Source organism: Vicugna pacos, chromosome 14 (genome assembly GCF_048564905.1).
Source record: "Vicugna pacos chromosome 14, VicPac4, whole genome shotgun sequence".
Taxonomy (NCBI): domain Eukaryota; kingdom Metazoa; phylum Chordata; class Mammalia; order Artiodactyla; family Camelidae; genus Vicugna; species Vicugna pacos.
Window position 1 is genome coordinate 11,394,511 of NC_133000.1, and position 19,481 is coordinate 11,413,991.

The window sequence follows — 19,481 nt, forward strand, 5'->3', positions numbered from 1 at the left end:
CTTTTCACCTCTAGTTGAAGTAGGCAGGAAGACAGAGAATATATGTGCAAATGTTCATAGATCAGTGTTGTCTTCTGATTGCTTGTATTTTCTGGGTAAAGTAAGAAGAAAGATCATCAGCTGAGTGAGGACTGGGGCGATGGTGTTGTAAATGACATGTGAAGATTGGTTTTGAAATATTTCTTTAAGAAAAATGGAGAGTCAATGGACTAGGAAACTTAGAATAATTGTCTGGGACATAAAGATCCCATTAGATGTCTATAGTGATGGATTTGAGCAGAGAAAGGTCATTGTGGTTGTGTGCTTTTCTCCAGTCACATTCAGTTGTTTGGGTGCAAATGCAAAATAGGGTTTAACTAGGGTTGTGATTTTGACAAGCAAGTCTAATGAAGGGAAAGACATCAAGGAAACTGAGCAGTAACTCAATGAAATCACTATTATGATGGACAGTGGGATTTGAGTCAGATAGGAAGGCAAAGAAAATATCAAAGAAGTGAGAAGGAGTGAAAAGATAATGAGATCAATGAATGACCCTTTTAGATTATGATGCAGTCGCACTTACCGGTCATGACAGGGTCTATGCAAGTACATTGCTATGGGGATGAATGGTTGAGGTGGTGTGAAGGAGGTCATAGTAATTGAAGGGGAGGAGTTCAAGGAATTTATTTCTAGCATTTGTGTTTTTAATGCATTCTCCACATGTTGGTTGAGGTCATGAGAAGATGAGTCATGTTGAACAGACTGAATACGAGCCATAAAATAAATCATTCTAATAAATATTCTGTTAAAGATGGAAACTTATCACGAGATAGCAAATTTTGACTATTGTTGGTATGTTGTGAATTCAGAGTGGAGAGTGGGAAGATGGGAAAATGTCAAATGAAAGGATGGACTTAATGACATAGCCTATTCAACTGCCTGATCAGATTGTGTACCAATATTGAAGGAAAAAAAAGCCCCAAGAGTGCAAAACAAAGAAAGCATGGGTAAAACCATCAAACATTAAAACTTGATTTTTAAAACACATTTAAATATATGCAATTATTTTCAGCTATTTTGACTACTGCTCTTATTTGATGTGCATTACTCAATGAGACAGTTAAAACCTGTTTTTAGTAAATCATATTATGAAGTATTAATTCCAACTGTAGTCATATTTTAATCTCATTTCTTATAAAACGTTCAATATTTTCTGTAAATTTGTAACAAAATAAAAGTCACATTATAGCTTATGGATCAATTAGATTTAGTAACAATATATCCATATGCAATATATGTATATTATATGTGCATATGTGTAAACATATATATTTCATTAAACACAGGGAAATTTTATCATATTTAACAAAATATTATAGTTATTCCTAATTTTAATACATAATTGTTTCCATTTTTCTCAAATGCAGAACACATACTTTCATACACATACACACATACACACACACACACACACACACACACTCATACTTGCTTAATGAAGTTAATATGCCTTTTATCATGCTATCAGCTTTATTAACTACTATTTTTAGATACATACTATATGGTTTTAAAAATTAAATAATGAGAAAAAGTCATATGAATTTACCTTTTATAACTTACAAAATGGGTAATAGATTAGATTAGATTTGTAAAATTTTAATCCCAACTGCTTTTGGTAATCTCTCCTACAAAAGACTTATATCATAGTTTAGTTTTTAGTGTTTTTATAGTATTTATTGAAATTGTATGAACATGTTTATTTGTGATGGTAAATGCAATTATATTTTTATTTCAGAAAATAAGTATTTGCCTGCTTGGATTATATGGTAGATATTTTCTATAAATAAAATAAGACATGTCTGTAGCTCTGAGGGTCTATTAAAAATGCATTTGAACCATGAGATAAAAGTAAATATTTTAATGACAAAGATATACTGAAAATATCACTTTCTATTTTTAATTTATTTTTCTTTTTTATTGAGAGTTGTAAAATATGTTACAGGTGTACAATACAGTGATTCACAATTTTTAAAGGTTATATTCCATTTATAGTTATGAGTAAGAACAGAAGAAACCAAAAATCCCAAATATTAAATAAAACAAGAAGATAATTCATAGCCTTTCCTGATTTCCTGTGCTGTGTTGTCATATCTCTTCAGTTGTTCACAACACATAGCAATTTCAAATGTATTTCTCAGTTCTGCCACTCAGCACGATTGAAATGAGAAGGGAAGATAACACTCATCTTTCATCTTTATTATGGATTATATTGGGGATTCTCTATCATGGGGAAACATATTGAATCTCCCTCATCTATATAAATATAAAAAATATGGATAAAAGGACAAATAAGAAATAAGAAGAAAAGGACAAGTGACTTTTTGTACTGACTCGTGGGTAGAAAGAGACCATATAGATCTTCCAACACAAGTTTCATCACCCTTAGGAAGATCTCCAATCACCCTTGTCTTGGTAATCTAGTGTCTCTGCCCTGTGTGATCCGGTAAGAAATGGTCCCAAGGCAGGGGGCAAAGCGAGATCTAAAAACTGATGCTTCAAGTTATGATCCTAACCAAATATTTTATATACCACTCAATTTTACTGTCAAGACATGAAGGGGTACTAAAAATCAGGTATATATCTATGTTTTAATTTTTAAAATATTTTCTTAGTCATTGCTGTCAAATTACTCAATCATTTATATTTATTTTCTCTTGAAAATTCTTGTTGCAAAATTCTAAAGAAATATGCACATGTTTTCTTCTTTCACGCCCTTTTAAGAAATTTATCCTTGTGCAATAATGAACAAAAATAATAATAAATCTGTATTATGTGTGCTCACAAAACTTATTCACAGAGGTGGTAAACAATTTTCTGCAGATGAGCTCCCTGGGGGAGTCTGGACTCTCTCTCACATCTCTAAAGAGGGGTATTTGGAGATGTTCATGCTCAGTTTCACATGTCAGCTGCAAAAGCAAGTGAGAACTTCAATGCTATTGTCAAAGTAAGAAGTTAATAAATAAATCCCAAGGTACTCTGGAAAATAAAATTTATTTTCTTCAGGTTTCATCTACTTTGAGAGAAAGGAACATCAATAAAGGAAATAAGTCTTAAGTTGAGACTTAAAAGTAAAAATCTGCAGGGTGGGGAAGGAGAGGAAGGGACAAAATACGGCCCGGAATACGACCAGCTCTTAAGAGGGAAGCAGAAGAAAACAATACGTTTGCCTAACAAAGCACCTCGGATATAATATCAGATCATTTGTATCACTTATTTTTCGCATGCCCAACTTTTTGGATATTCTCATAAATCCAAAATATATTTTCCCGATCTAGATCTCCCTGTAAATGACTCCAAGGGATAAATCCAAGTGCTAACTGAATATTCTAATAGCAGACCTCACCAGGAATTTCAAATTCAGTGTGTCAAAACTGGCATCCTTCACCTGTTACCTTGTCAAGTCTCTCTCCCCCAAAAAGGCACTCCATATTTTCATTTGTTTAGTTTAGACCCTGATCATTTATTTCTTCTATTATGGTAACAGCCACCTAAAGTGTCTCCTTGACTCTCAAAGCATTCCCCTTAATCCAGTGAGTCTTTTTCTCTGATGAGCATAGGAACATTTACTCGGTCTACAAAAATGTACATATGCTCTTACACAGGACAATTTGCCTATGATTTAAAAATAATCATATATCCATGAATCCCATTCTTAATCCTCCTAGCAGTTCCTGGACCCTGGGTTAATGGTTCCTACACTAACCTAGTCTCAAAACTTCTGCCAAAATAATTACAAAGAAGGAAATCTGTTGTGACCCTATTCTGTATGAGAAAATTCAAAACCTTTGGTGCAGCATGTAAGGTCTGTCATGATGTGAACACCCCTCATCCTTCAGTCTCTGATTTGCCACCCATCATTTCTTCTCTTTTGATCTACATTAAGTTCCTGGAGATTAACTGCCTGGTAATTTCACTGCTGTAGCCAAACCATTCTCCCTGCTGGATATGCCCTCTCTGTTCATCACCTGGACACCTTAAACTCGCGTTTCAAGAGGAGTTTAGGCATCATATTATCCATGAAACCTTACCAAATTCCCTTCTTTCACCTCTATCCTCTGCCTGGATTAGCTGTCATTCCCATAAGTACCCTCTCTTCCAGAATGGACCTGCAGATTTTCACACAAACTCCCCAAATCTGTGAATGATTAACTAGAAGCGTCCTGTGCTTGGCTTGGGAGGAGGGTGTGGAATTGCTAAGATGGAAAAAAGTATCCCTTTCTTCCTCCCTTCCCACAAGGAGAAAAGAGAAAGTTAGTGACCATTTCTAACAGCAAACACTGCTTTCCCAGAAAGCCGATACGTGATTCACAAGGTTCCCTTCCTGCCTTCCCTAATTATGTGATCAAGGATGGGAAGAAAGTTGAACAGGGATAGTTCTAGTGCATCTAAGTCCTTCAAGAGTTCTCTCTTCTAATTCTCAGCAGCAGCCTTGAGCACGGGGTCTACCAACCGCCTTTGTGTATTCAACTATCTTTGTCATTCGACTCAAAAGCTTCCCTTCTTCGTTTCTGGCTCTCATTAAGCTTCTTGTTAATGTAGATTTTTCCCTCTGCCTATGGCATGTCTCTCCACAAAGCTCATCTCTAACTCATGATGTTGGATGTTGAACACACACTAGACTATCCCACTCTACTGCCCTGTTCTTTCCTACAAGCATCCACGCACACATGCTTCTGTCCTTCCTAGGCTAAAAATCCCAAATCTCCCATGCATAGTAACTTCTGTCAGATTTGTTCTATTTTCCCAGATTTTTCAAACATTCATGAACCAGCCATGGAATATACTAAACTCAAACCCAGATCCTTGCTATAGAGAGCTATTAGAGTATTTGCAAAATGCAATGTAATTATCATCTGTTTTACGGAGTATGAGCTCAGTAAGGTTGACAACTTCATTTATTCTTGACATCTTAGAGCATACAGCACATGACTGGCACACCGGGATTAGAATAGTGGTTAGAAGCACAATGTTAGGAAAATCAATTAGGATAATGACTACAAAACCAGCGTCTGGTACATAGTGAATATTCAGTAAATGTTTGCTTATTATTATAGTTGGCAATGATTAAATGTTTGCTGATTGTCAAGGATAAACATAAAAGAAAAGCCTAAAAATATTTTTTGTCTCTTACAATTATTATATAATTCTAACAATATCCAAAACATATTTTTTTCTGGCTCCAGTTTCCAGATTTGTTATGTTTTTTCAGACTCCAGGTGTCCATGTGTCTTAAACAAAGACATTTCTCGGTAGGCATTCTTATAAAATAGAAGAGTCTCACTATGAATTACAAAAATGTAATAGCCTACACCTTTTTACAGCTGGGCACAATTTCCAGGCCATACAGTGTGTCCTGCACACCGACATTCTTAAAATCATGTCACTAAAATATTAACAGCCTCAGGCAAGGGAACAAATGGAAATTTATGATGCATCTAAGAAATACAGAGAACTGGAGATTTTATGATAACAGTGTGAATACTGTGGACCAACTTAGCAAATATTCATGTATCTGATCCTTAGAACTACTTAGACACCCATGGGAATGCAAAGCAGGACATATTTGGGTGGCCTGATCAATGTTTTAATAATCTTATATACTGTTGATATAGATCAGAATTGTGATTTTTTGTGACCATGTTTTATCTTTAGCAGAATAATCTTTTCAAAAAATTTTCTGTAAAAATTTACATACAGTTCCACTATATGAGAGGTAAGTGTGTGAGACTTTCCTAGGTTCTTTTTGCTTTTATTCCTGCTTCCTAAGAACTCATTCTACATATATCTCCCAGAGTTAATCAGATTACCTTCTTTGTCTACTTATAACTGTCCAATAGGTTTGTTATGCACATAGAGAAAAAAAAAAGCAGACATCTTACTCTGTCCTGTAGAGCCCCATGAGATCTGGTCCCTGCCAACGTTTCTAACTTCATCTCATCACATCTAGCCAGTATCTACAAGCTATGGGCATCTTCACTTATCTTCTCTATCCTTCCCAGCTCCAAAATTTGTTCAGAATTTTGCACTGGTGCTTTTCTCTGCCTGAAACACTCTTCTACCTAATTTGTGCATAGCTGAGGTATTCCTGTAAGTGCATTCTTTACTTAAATGTCACCTCCTCAGAGAAGTCTTTCTTAACCATCAAAAGAGCACAGTCACCCAGTCATATTCAATCACAGTGACTTACTTTACCTCTCCGGATGGTACTTACCACCGGCATCTTCTCATTTTTTAAAATTTATTTATTATGTCTTCCTCCACTAGAATGTATATTCTATGAGAACAGGAACCTTATCTCTTTTTTCCACTGGTCTAGCAATGGTATCTTCAACAGTGCCTGGCATAGTGGGTACTGATAGAACGAAGGAAGGAAGGAAGGAAGGAAGGAAGGAAGGAAGGAAGGAAGGGAGGAAGGAAGGGAGGAAGGAAAAGTGGGACTTTTACTCTGTGCACCTTTCCCTCCTTGCTTTTATTTTCCTATCTATAAATTCCCCCAGATTCTATCAAACACTCTGAAGAATTTGATAAATACACACCTCTTTCAAATCCCCCCGTATTCTCAGCAACAGACCCCCAGCCTCTATATACAGAAATGCTAAGTTTACATGTTGAGAGGAAGTGTAGTCCCCATCTTAAGACACAGCATCCACAGCCATGTATGCCCATCGCTTCTCTTCTACATGAAAACATTTTCTGTTATGTAAACATGAGTTTTCAACCCTCTCAGCAGACAAAGAATGCGATCGCTGTCAGTAGTCTCGTCTTCACACATTAAGGATAATGAGACATTGATTTGCTCCCAGCAGCTCAGTGTGTTCCTTTAGCTTTACTGAGATAGCAGCATGTAGAAGGAAACCAGATGGCTGTGAACAGGAGGAGGGATGGCTCTGGAAAATAAAGTTGGATCCATGCAAATTCTGTGAGAAATACTGAATATTTGCGGATAAATTTTTTTTACTCCTGTTTCCAGTTACATAAATTTTCAAGATATATATGATAGCTCCACTATTATCATATTTTAAAAAAATCATCCTAAACACATAATGGGACTTTATTCAGTAAAGAGTACAAAGCACTTGACTGATTATGATATATTTCTGTTTTTCAACACTCCTGCAATCCAGAAGGGGAGCTGAAATCATGCACACATTCATTTTTAGATCCTCTTGGCCTCCTTTTAACCCGACGACCTTAGGTAACTTATTGTCTCTCTACCATATTTCGTTCTTCCATAAAATAAAGTGATCAATAGCTCTGCTTTCTGGCGCTGTAAGCTGTAAGCAGGCCAAAATAAGTATCTAGCTATCATCCAAGATGGGGCATACAGCAGATGCTCAAAAAATACTAAAGAACTCCCGGTGTTGAGATGAAGTAGAAACATCGAACACTGAAATCCTGATGTCATAATAAATATTAAATTTCCAAATTTCTCGATTTCTAGTTCAGGAGCACATCTATCTCAGCTCTTTAACTATGACTGGCTTCCTTACAACAAGCTAGCCCCCATCCAACCTCCTTCCTTAAGGAATATGAACTATTTTTAGAGTATACTGAACCCTGCAAACTGTAATCAATTTTGTTCCATTCATTATGATGTTTTTATTAGTATTCTTTCCATCAAAAGAAAATCTCTCCACCTGCCATCCTTGGTTCCATAATCTCATTCTCTCTCAAGAGCCCACATATTTTTGTCTTGCTTTTTAAATTCTTCTTCTTTACTCGATCCCTTCCACGATTCAGAAATTCTATAACACTTCCCTCTTTAAACAAAATTCATGAGCCCAAATACATTCCTCGCTATTTTCTTATCTTTCTACTCCCCTCCAAAGGAGAACTTTTGGAGTTGGCTGCACAGTTACTGTTTTTCCTTCCTTTTCTCACATCTCATTTGCTCTTCAGTCTTCTCCGATGTGAGTTTTGATCCCACCGTTCCACTGGAACATCTCTTGTTAGCCTCACCAATGGTCTTCAAGCTGCCATTCAGTGAAGCACTCACAAATCTCTTCTGAGCTTCTTAGCAACATCTGACATATTTGTCAATATTTTCCTGCCTTTAGCTTGACTTTTGTGGCACCCAGCTTGAGTCATTCTCCCACTACCTCTCTAAATATCTCTGCTCAGTACCTTCAGGCAGCTTCTCTTCTGTCTGATCTCTAAATGTGATAGGTTGCATTGCTTTGTTCTAAGTCCTCTTCTCTCTGTCTTCACTCTTGTCCTAACAAAACTTATCTACCTCCTTGACTTTCACACTATTCATATTGACTTCCAAATTTAGATCACAAACACAAAAGTACAATGTGCAAGAACATATGGGTAAAGTAAACAGAAATGGTAACTCTAAGAGAAAAATCAAAGAAAATACTCAAAATTAAAACATTGTAACAGAAGTGCAGAATGCTTTTTATGGGTTTAGCAGTAGATTCACCAGAGGAAAAAAAACCAGTGAGCTTGAAGACAGATCAACGCAAAAAGAAAATAATGAAAACAGAACAGACCATCCAAGATTCAAGATTTATAATTTCAAAAGATATACATACCACAGATGTAACTAGAATACCAGAATACCAGGAGAAGAAAGAGAGCACAGAGTGAAAGAAAGAGTTGAAGCAATAATGGCTGAGAACTTTCCAAAACTCAATGACAGACACCAAACCACAGATCTAAGAAATTCAGAAAACATCAAGCAAGACAAATACAAAATAAACAAACAAAAAATTTTAAACACCTAAACATATCATAATCAAATATCAGAAAATCAAAGGCAAGGGAAAATATTGAAAGAAACCAGAGAAGAAAAATACTTTATGTAAATAAAAACAAGGATCAAAAATTACAGCCAATTTCTTAGCAGAAGCCATGCCAACAAGAAGAAAATAAATGAAACATTTGAAGCATTAAAGAAAAAAATCAATAGCCTAGAATTCTATACTCATGGAAATTATTTTTCCCAAAATGAAGGACAATAAAGACTTTCTTGGAAATTCATTACTCAAAACCTGCTCCACAAGAAATCTGCAAAGAAATTCTTCAGGCAGAAGGAAAACTTGGTCAAAAACTTGGATCTTTATAAAGAACGGAAGCATACCGGAAAAGGCAAAAATAACATCTTTTTATTCTTCACTGATCTAAAAATAACTGTGTAAAGTAACAGTGAAAAATAACAATGTATTAGGTAATTATGGAATATGGAGAGGTGAAATGAATGACATCAATGCTCCACAGGATGGGAGGGAGTAATCGGGAGTCATACTCTGTTATAAGGCTGTTATAAGGTATCCTAAGAGATGAAATCTAATAACACTTTCTTATCACATTCATCCTGTACTGCCTGCAGAATAAACCTCAGCCTCATTAGTGTAACAGGCACAGATCATCAGTTTAGCTCCATGCCTATCTTTTTGGCCTCAACCACAAGCAGCCCATGATTGTCATATGGAGTAATTGTAATTCTCTGAGCATAATGAATAATTCAGTATCTTTATTCGTGCTGATTAGTTTGCCTAGAACATCCTCCACTTCTTGTCACAAATCACTTTTATATGTTTTAAAAAATACTTATCCTTCTATTAAAAAAAAAGCTCATGTAACATTGCTAGGCACAGATGTGTAAGGTTAATGACTTCAAAGTAAAGGAGGAGTATTCCTAAGACTGCTTGAAAATTTCTTACTGAATGTTTGGAAACTCTTCTCAATAAGATAAGAAAATATAGAAAAGAGGCAAACATTAGAAGAGATTCTGAATTTTGTTTTGATAACTCTGGGTTTGAAGAGCCTAGGAGACTTTCTAGCTTTTGGCAAACACAGAATTGTTCAAATCTGGCAGTTAATTACATTGAGTTGATAATAGAAATGTGGTGTAGATAACTTTAGACAGAGACAAAAAGAAAATATAGAATGTACAAATAAACCCTCAGATATTTTCTATGTGTTAAAGAGGAAGAAAACCAAAAATCTTCTTGTCATAGAAACAAATGGAGAATGTTTCTAAGAAGGTAAATGTGGTCAATGGTTTGAGTGCTGGACAGAGATTAAAGGTGACGCTGAGACCTGGGCTCTCAGTAGGAATACGAGACATAAATTCCCCACCCCTACCACATATCGCTTTCTTCAGTGACCCGCATGACAGTGATTCTGATCGATCCATGTGGTTCTAAGTAGGAGTTACTCCATCTCTCACTTCAACCCTAAAAGCATGCCACTGGTCCCAGCAATTTATTCAGAAACACACACAATCTGAGTTGAACCAATGGGATTCTCCCTTGTACATGATAGCAGTAGCTATCAGGAATGAGACTTCTTCATTCTCTGGGACTTGAAAATCGCAAAAAGCCTTGTAAATTGTGAGATGGCAGGGGTCCCCCTGCCACAGCAGAAAGATTTTCTGAGAGGGACACATTTTAACTCTGATGGTAACTTCAGCTTTGTAGGTTGTTTTTTTTTAAATTTGTCTGTTTGTTTGCTTTATTTGTTTTTTAAGGTAAACATACTTTTTATTTGTAATGAGTGAATATAGCTTCTGTCACTTGTAACTGCAGAAGTCGTAAGTAAAATAGATCATTGTACTTCAAGAGAAGAGTTTCAACACAGTGGCTAGAATGAAATTCACACACTTGCTGAATAATTAACAAAGAGAGAGAAAATGGAACTAGCAAGAATATGGCACTCTTTAAAGACTCTGGGCAATAAGTGGGAGAAATTGTAAGGAGAAAGCAAGCAAACAGCATGTTCTGGGAGTTTTTTCAAGAACAAATTTTTTTCTTAGGAACAAAAAAATTTTAAGAACAAAAGAGATCTGAGAACACTTGCAGACTGAGGATAGGGACTGGAAAAAAATGAGACTGAAGGTGCAGAAAAGAAAGGGAGATGGATGCACTTACATTTATATTGTCAAGAAAGGCTTTTTTGGAGGCAGCAACTTCTGATAGAAGGCACTAGAACCGTTTTCAGAGTGACAGTCACCTTTCTCAATTTGATTGATGGAAACAATTTCACAAGTAAATGTGAACAGAAAGGGAAAAAATGCAATTCAGGAAGTGGGAAAAGGTGAGGGAGATACTCTAATGTCAAACTATGATAACTAGCTCATCATTTTAAAAGCCATGTTCTATTCTACATTTAAGGTGTATGTTTTGAATCTTCAACTAGTAGTAATTTTTTAAGGCCAGGAACCTTACCTAAAACATTCTGATTTTCATTTGAGAATCATGCTACAAACAGATGTGTAATACATAGTTTTAACATTCTTTTTAGGGTCCATGATCTGAAAGACTAGAAAAAACTATACTGTAACAGTATATATACTCTATCCAATACAATTATATTAACAGGTGAAGAATTAATAATACTCCTACATTCAGTGCAATGATGAAAAATCAAAGCTTCTGGACATAAGTTTCTTTCTCAATCAGAACTTTTCTGTTCTCTCCACCCTCTTCTCATATAAAACTCTTTTATAAAATCTTATTCCAAATGTATAGGAAGCCAAGTAGTGAGTTTGCTCAAGAACTTCCTTGATAGGAACCTAAAATAAAGAGAAGTTTGTGTTGTTTCTATTTGTGTGTTTGTGTGTTTTACTAATTGCGGCCCAGAAAATGAGCATAGCAAGTGTTCACATACTATTTATTGTTTGAATGAGAAAAACAAAGGAATAATGTGATTGAATATGAATGATTAAGTCACACAGTCAGTTCTCTCATTTGCTTTTCCCTGGATATTGAAAACTTCAAATTCTGGTTCTTTTTTATAAACTATGTATGGCTTATTCAGAGTATACTGAAGAAAAACTAGGCATTTTCCATCATTAAGCAATATAGAATCTCACTATGTTAACTGCTTCTATTTAAAACTTCAAATTGGCTTGCTTCTATAATGTCTACACTTCTATGTGTGTGTGTGTATATATATATACATATACATACATATATACACACACACACACACATATATATATTTTGTATCTGTTTTACATCTGCCATATTCATCCTTATTACCGACATTCTGTATTTATCTTCAGATTCCCAGACTGCCATTTTGGATGAAGAGAGGTGCAGGTATCTATTTACTCCAGGACTATATGAATTAGAGTACTTAAAATGCTAGCTCTCAATCCAGTTGGTCAGGAGAGGTGCCAGGATGGAACACACATTGAAATGAATGCAGAGTCCGTGAATCTGCTCTCTCATAAATCCTCTCGCTGCCTAGTTCCTATCAATCTAATATTACTATATTCAGAAAACTCACAGATTAAGATTTACATATTAAACAGCAGTCCAAGGTATGTTTTCAGATGTCATCATATTTCAGACAGTGTTCTAATGTATTTGTTTTCTTAAACAACACCTAACTTCCTAACAGTTAAAAAAAAAAAAGATATTTGTTTATACTAGAGAAAAAAGTGTTTGGATTACATTGCACAATATAAAGAGTTTACTTAATGTATCTTTGAAATTTTGGATTTTCAAAATGAAATTTTGGATTTTCAAAACACATAATCATCAAAATACAAAACCAAAATGAATTGGATGTCCAATAAGACATATGTGTGGCTTTTTACCACTACCTCAATGTTTAATGCGCACTCTCACTTCTTAACTCGTTTTGTGAGTGCCAGAAAAGCTCTGACACCAAACCTAACAAGAACATTATAAGAAGAGAAAATTACTAACCAATTTACTTTATGAACAAGAACGCAGTTATGCTTAACAAAATGTGAGCAAGCTGAATCAAACTATAATAAAATGAGTGCTACCTCATAACCAAGTAGAGGTTTTCTTAGGAATGAGAAACAGATTCAACATTAGAAAATTAATATAATTCAGCAGCTTAATAGAACAAAAGAAAAATCATTGAGCTATCTCAATGGAGGCAGAAAAAGCAACACCTATTCAGGAAAAAAAATTTCCTCACATAGGAACAGAAGGGGAAATGTCATCAATTGGGTTATTTTTTAAATGGGAATAAATGCTTTCTGTATGCCCAATCTTTAGGTTAAAAACATAAAGCTGCTTTAGGTAAAAAAAAATATATTTTATATATATATCTGTAAAATGCTTATAGCTGATATTAAAGTTCACGGTGAAATACTGACTTTTCCCCCCTAAGATTGAGAACAAGGTGAGAAAGCCCACCATTAGTATTTTTATTTACCATGTTATGGAAGGTCCTAGCCAATAAAATTTTTCAAAAAGAAAAAAAAAGGCATAAAAATCATAAGATAAGTAAAACTATATTTATTCACAAAAGAACTTGGTGTTTATAAAAATAATCACAAGGAACCTATCAAAAAAAAAACCAAAAAACAAAAAACCAAACACTACTAGAACTAACAGGCAACTTTAGCAAAGTCACAGTATACAAAGAACAATTGTATTTTTATTTGCTAGCAAAAAACACCCAGAAATTAAATTAAACTAATAAAATATAAAATAACAGCAAAACAAAACATCTAGAAATAAATTAACAAAAATGTGAAAGCTCTCTATACTGAAAACTACAAAATAATTCTCAGAGAAATTGTAAATACGGACAAATGGAGAACTATACCATGTTCATGGACTGGAAGACTCAATATTATTAAGACGCAAGCCTTCCTTCATTCTTCTAACAACTACACAACCCCAGCGAAAATTTGTTGAAATATCCAAGCTAATTCAAAAATTTACATCCGAAGTATTTAGAATAGACAACACAATTTTGAAAAAAGAAAAAAAGAAAACTAGAATACTTACATCACCTGATTTTGGGACTAAAGCTATAGTAATCAAGACCGTGTGGCTCTGGCATCAGGACAGATACAAAAGCAAATGAACAGGCTAGAGAGACCTCAAGGAGACCTCCACAAGTACTCAACTGATCTTCAACCATGTTGCCAAGGTAGTACAATGGGGAAAGGCTGGCTTTTTTTTTTTTTTCATTTGTTTTGTTTTCAGCAAATCTTGCTAGAACAATTTGATATCTCTATGCAAAAACATCTAACCTAGACTTTGGCCTTAAGCCACTTACAAAAATTGCTTTGAGACTGATTATGGTCCTAAATGTAAAAGCTAAAATTATTAGGCTTCTAAGGAAATACAAGAGAACATCTTCATGACTTTGGATTAGGCAATGATTTCTTATACCAGGTTAAAAAGTGCTAAAATAAGGAAAAAATGGACTTGAATAACCCAACAAAGTAATAGGCAAAAGATCTGAAAAGACATTTCACTAATGTGGATATGTAACTGAAAATAAGCACATGAAAAAATGCTAAGCACCATAAGTCATCCTGAAAATACAAATTAAAAACACTGTAAATTACCACTATGCAACCACTAGAATGGCTAGTTTCTTTTCAATGACAATGCCACATATTTAGGAGGGGAAGAAACAGTTGGAACTTCATATGTTGCTAATGGAATTGTAAAACATAATATCACTCTGGAATTCTCTTAGGCAATTTATTTTAAGCCTAAACATACAGCTATCCAGCAATTCCAATTCAGGATATATAGAATATATACAACCAAAGTGACTTGTAAAAAAATGTTTATAGCAGCCTTACTTATAATAGTCAAAAAAATGGAAGCAACCCAAATGAACAAAAAAATAAACAAATCATGTATATCCAAACAATGGAATACTACTCAGCAATACGCTGATAACATGGATTAATCATTACACAGAACAAAAGAAACCAGATACAAAAGATAACTTATTATATTTCCAATTATATGAATTTTACAACAACAAAGGCTAAGCTATGCTGATGATCTCAAAATGTTAATGTTTGCTTCTGGGTGAGATCAATTGGCTGAAAAGGAAAACAAAGGAAGTTTCTGGAGTGATGGAAATTTTCTATATCCCTATATGAGTGCTAGTTTCATGTATATATTTACCAAAACTAATTGAATTGTACACTTAAAATCTATGCATTTCACATGTAAATTATGAATCAACAAAGTAAATAAAATTAACTTTACCTTGCCTGTATCTAAATGTCTTCAACGTTTTTCTTACAGCATTATTCTTAGATAGGTTTCATGTGACTGCTAGTACATTTTGAAAACTCCTGCACTGGAGATAGGACTTGAAAATTAGTTGTCTGGCTCCAAAGGCTGCAGTCATATTCAGTACAGCATGGAAGAGAAATTTAGCAACTTTATTCTTTAATTCAGCCATAACTAGACATTAAACAGAAGTCAGAAACTTCAAGCCAGAATTCCTCATGTACTAAGAAATAGTAAGAGTGTTTTTGGAAGACACTCACTAGCCATTATGCCTTGTTAGCAGTTAGGGGGAAAAGTTAGCAAATAATTATGTTAGTCGCCACTCATTTAAATCTATTTGTATTTTGTATGTTTAATGATGGCTTCCTGTCCTTCTGTTTCCTTTTTACCTTCTTTAAGCTGAACTTATCAGAAACACTGATATTTAAATCTCTAAAAGAGAGAGAGAGAAGAAATCACAGAAGACATCTAAAATATTTAAAGTATTCTAACTTCTTATGTTTTCCAGAAGAACAAAAAAATCAAATAAGAATTACACTGAGGATATCACTTACAATATGAGAGAAAACAACCATGCATGTGTTTTATGAATGGTGACTATTTTCAGGGCAGATAAACTACTAAGAAATTAAATTCTGTAATATTCAGGAAAGATAAAAATTTTTTGAAAGAAAATAAGAAAGTGTTAGAAGGCAAAGCAATTAATGTTTATAGCCAAAGAATTTCAATAATTTTGGCTTGCATTTCTAATCTCAGACTGCTAGACCACACTTCCAAAGCCTGTGGAATATAAAATCAATTAAAATTCATTTTGTGTCATATATATTTAGTCTAAATTATACTATTAAGCCAAATGTTTAAATCTGTTTACTTTGCTACAAAAAAAGTCCTTTAGAAAAATCCTCAAATCTTTGAATTTATCACCCATTAGCTGCCAAGCAGCTGGTCAAGAAATGCTCAATAGTCCAAAAAACTTCAATTTTAGAAGCTATTCTCAGTCAACAGCCTTGCCTTGGGAATTCGACGTATCTGGAAAGTATCCCAACAGTGGAACAGATGAACTATTTCTTTTCCCTCCTGCTTAGCGACAGGCAAAATCTAAAATTGTAAAAATGATTACCGCCCAATTCTTAACAGATTATGATCCTGAAAATCATAACAAAACAAAATAACAACTTCACTCCTTCCAAATTTTCAGATTTCTTACTCTCTAACATTTGCGTAAATTCCTCCCAAAGAAAAGCTTAACCCATATGCATGAGCTAAATGGCATGTCTTGGGGCTGTATAGTCTTACACAAGAATTTAGCAATTCCTTTACATGAAGAAATATATATTCTCTTAAGCAGGTTTCTGTATAGTTAGCTCAAAATTTTGCATTTTACGCTCACTGAAGGGTTATCTTAATCTCTGCATGGTTATTGATGTGTTTAGAACATTTACAGTCAGTGTAATTATTAACATGGTAAAATGGGTGAATCTACCATCTTACTGCTTGTTTTTCATTTGTCACTTCTGTCCTGTATTTTTTCCCCCCTCTTTTCCTGCCTCCTTTGGGACTAATTGAATTTTAATTTTATTTATATCCATTATTGGTTTATCATTAAAGTTATTTTATGTTTCAGTGGCTACTCTAGAGTTTGCAATATTTATGTTTTACATATAGTCTACTTTCAACTAATATTGTATCATTTACTTATATTGAAAAAGACTTACAATTAACATTTCTGCTCCCCACCAACTTCATGATCATTGTCCTAGCGATATTATACACCTTGTTTCTGTATATGTTTTAGCACCACAAGACATTTTTATTATTTTTGCTTTGAATAATTATGTTTTAAAGAGCTTTTAAAAAATTAGATGAACTCTCTTGTGTATTTATCGGCATAATCACCACTGCTGGCACTTTCATTCCTTTGTGTAGATGCAAATTTCATTCTGGTATCTGGATGTTTTCACTTCGGCCCGTTAAGAACTTTAGTATTTCTTCTAATTCAGGACTGTCGGCCACAAAGGCTCTTTTGTTTATTTGCGAAAAATCTTTACTTCATCTTCATTTTTGAAAGATACTGTTTATAGTTATAGAATTCTAGGCTGACAGATTTTTTCTTCCAGTACATTAAAAATGTCATTCTACTAGTTTCTGGCTTGCAGACTTTCAGATAAGAAGTGGGCTGTCTGTCTTGTCCTTGTTCCTCGGAATATAATGTGCCTTTCCTCCCCTCTGATTACTTTTATGATTTTTTTTCTTTATTAGTGGTTTTCAGCAATTTGATTTTTATGTACCTTGTTGAATTTTTTTTAATGTTTCTTCTACTTGGGTTGATTAAACCTCTTGAATTTCTGTACTTAAATTTGCCATCAAATTTGAAACATTTTTCAGTCATGATTTCTTCAAATACATATTTGTGTCCATCACCTTCTGGATATCCTCCTCTCTCTAATATATGAAATATATTCAACATTTTTCCTGAGGTCATTGGAGTTTTATTCATTTTTTTTCTGTGTTTCATTTGGGAGTTTTTATTGCTAAATTTTCTGCAGTGTCTAATCAGTTAATTATTACTGGTAAGATTTTCATTTTAGATATTATCATTTCCATCCAGATGTTCCCTCTGGGTCTTTTTTATATATTCCATTTCTCTTCCCATCATGTTCATATTTTCCTCCATCCTCTTGTACTTACAGAGATAATTATAAAAACTGTTTAAGATCACCATCTGCCAAATCCATTATGTCTGTCATTTTGTTCTGTTTTTAATGACTGATTTTTTCTTCTGCTTCTTTGAATGCCTGTTAGTTTTTTATTGGATGCTGAACCTTCTGGGTGCTAGATTTTGTTGTGCTCCTTTAGATAATAAGGGGTGACATTATGACACATAATTAAATTACTTGGAATCAGGTTGAAAGTTTTAAGGCCTGCTTTTCAGGCTTGTTGGTGTAGATAAAGTACACTAGCTAGTCTGTAGTTAATATAGAACTACTACTAAGGCATAAATACTTTAGAAGATTCTAACTGGTGGCCTGTGTATGAAGGGCTTCCCACTTGGTGGGTGGAAACACAGATTATTTCCAGCTCTTCGTGTGCATTGGCGGTTGTCAGGTTTTACTGTTTTTCAGCTCCAACCCCTTCTGCCTCTATCCCTAGCCTTCAGGAATTTCCTCTCACGCGTGTGCATATCAAACTCAATGAAAGACTCTGACTATCTCAGAGACTTTCTCTTTGCAGCTCTCCCCTCTCTGATTTCTGCCCTGAAAGTTCTATTCCTCTGTGACTCCTTCAATTCTGATCTCTGGTCTCCTGAGCCCAGTGAAGTCACTGGGTTCTGCCTGAGTTCCTCTCCATGTGCTCTGGCCCAGGAGAAGCAAGGTGTGGCTCTCATAGAGCTCATCTCATTTGTTTTTCTTTTCTCAGTTTCTCCTTTTTTCAATACCTGAAAATAGTTGTCTCATACATTTTATCTAGTTTTCTAGTCATGGAATGCAGGGGAGTAGATCTGGTTTCTGTTGTTCCGTTATGCTCAGAAGTTCTAGCTTACTAATTATGATTCCAACTGCTTCTATTTCTATTTTTCATGCCCTTTAGAATTTCAATTTAATCATTATATTTTTATTTTCAGAATTTATCATTTTTCTTTTTCAAAATTTCCCCTTTTCATAATGCATTATCTTCTTTTCAGGGCTAAAATGACATTTTTGTTTAATCTAATTCTTCAGATTCTTGGGAAGCTAAGTTTGCTTATTCCTACCACTGTGCAGCCATTGTTCATGCTTTGATTAATGACTTCATCAGTGTTTTCAAAGGAAATTTAGAGAGGCTGCCTTAAGAGATTATTGGCATTATGCCTTCTTAACCCAGAAAGCCATTTTGGTAATTTTACCAGGTAATCAATTATGTTATTCCTTTACTAAAGACAATGTAAATTCATCTATTTACCAAATAATGTAAGTATTGTATCCATGGGATTTCAATTTATAGAGATGACTGAGTGATGACATGAAGAGGCTAATGCCATTGGAAGATTTTTATTACATACATTTCTCACTAGAAGGGGGCACACAGACCACACAGAGCCAAGTGGAAAGCACCAGGTTTTGGTCAAGAGGCAGGAGGAGGAGTGAGGGAGAAAGCACAGGCCAGAGCCTTTACTGGGATTCCTGCGGGAAAGGCAAGGCAGTACCGGGGAAACAGCATACCACCAAACTGGCTACTTTCAATAATTCTGGTGCGCTTTGGGCTACAGGGGTGGTCTCTGCTTGCCTGGCATCTGGGTTGCTTTCCCTAAATCATAGCATTTACACAAAGGCTCATAAGCTCAAATGACTGCAGGGGATCAATGGAAAACACAAACGTGTGATTAGGACAACAGGTGCTGAGCCATTTGTATCTACACCAAATGTAACAGTCACTTAGCTGCACCTTACAGAACGAACCCCAACTCCCCAGGGCCACGTG

At 34.8% G+C, this 19,481-nt stretch overlaps 1 long non-coding RNA gene across 3 annotated transcripts in view; it reads right to left on the minus strand.

Moving 5' to 3' along the window:
• Nucleotides 1-19,481, minus strand: part of LOC140701108 (uncharacterized) — a 63,012-nt gene that overhangs the window by 38,750 nt on the left and 4,781 nt on the right. The window contains exon 3 of one of the 3 annotated variants that reach the window (XR_012079949.1): nucleotides 6,727-6,926. The exons of the other annotated variants lie outside the window; for them this stretch is intronic. This is a non-coding gene — a long non-coding RNA (uncharacterized lncRNA). Of the gene's footprint in view, nucleotides 1-6,726; nucleotides 6,927-19,481 lie in introns of those variants that run through there. 3 annotated transcript variants of the gene reach the window in all.